Source organism: Felis catus, chromosome C1, assembly GCF_018350175.1.
Source record: "Felis catus isolate Fca126 chromosome C1, F.catus_Fca126_mat1.0, whole genome shotgun sequence".
NCBI lineage: Eukaryota > Metazoa > Chordata > Mammalia > Carnivora > Felidae > Felis > Felis catus.
Genome location: NC_058375.1, coordinates 73,919,399 through 73,920,407, shown reverse-complemented (window position 1 = coordinate 73,920,407; position 1,009 = coordinate 73,919,399). Strand labels below are relative to the sequence as shown.

The 1,009-nt window shown below is 36.3% G+C and overlaps 1 non-coding gene across 1 annotated transcript; it reads left to right on the top strand.

The window, feature by feature from the left end:
- The first annotated feature begins 519 nt into the window (after positions 1-519).
- On the top strand, positions 520-623 carry LOC111562066. Its single transcript, XR_002745125.2, has one exon. It is a non-coding gene; the product is annotated as a U6 spliceosomal RNA (small nuclear RNA).
- Positions 624-1,009: the final 386 nt, after the last annotated feature.

The window sequence follows — 1,009 nt, the reverse complement described above, 5'->3', positions numbered from 1 at the left end:
ACTATCTACCCATAGGACGGGCATTAAACAAATAGTTACATGAATACATATAAGGACAGGCATTAAACAAATAATTACACAAATACATTGTTCAATGCACTTGTGTCACACGCTGTGAAAGGTAAGTATATAATGAGAAAATATAACGGGAATTTACGTCTGGGAAACCACACTGCTTTGGGCAAAGCTGCGTATAGCAATTCAAAAATTTGAATTCTTGGTACTAACATGTAAAAGTTATTGGACATACAGGAAATAACCAGTAAGAGACAACTGTTTAGCTAGCAACTAGTGCTCACTTTGGCAGCACATATACTAAAATTGGAACGAAGGGCGCCTTGGGCGACTCGGTTGAGCGTCCAACCTGGCTCAGATCATGATCTCTCGGTTCGTGGGTTTGAGGCTCACGTCAGGCTCTGCACTGACAGTGCAGAGCCTGCTTGAGATTCTCTCTCTCCCCCTCTCTCTCTGACCCTCCCTGGCTCGTGCTTTCTCTCTCTCTCTCAAAATAAATAAACTTAAAATAATAATAATAATAAAATAAAGTGGGAATGATACAGAGGAGATTAGCCTGGTCCCTGCGTAAGAATGACATGCAAACCTATGAAGCATTCCAATTTTTTTTTTAAACAGACAAAAATTAAAAAAATTAAAAAACAAAAGCAACTGAACTAGTTCCCACTTATTCAAAGTCTTGTCCCTTATTCTATATAACTCAAAAAGCATTTACAGATTTCCATGGTTTTAAGTTTTCTGAGCTCAAGAAATTTTTTCCCAAAAAATGAATCAAATCACTTAATTTTTTTTTTTTCAAAAAAGTAATATATTGAAAGCTGACAATCTGGCAATCTGCTGTGAGGCTAGGTAAAGATCAATCCACTTTACCATGTTAAAAAAAAAAAATAATAAGCGTAGTATTTCCAGAACTGTCAAGAACTTCAAGTTGTGAAGGAAGTAATTTGATCTCGTGCACTTAAACACTATTTACTTACCCATTTCCATCAGCATT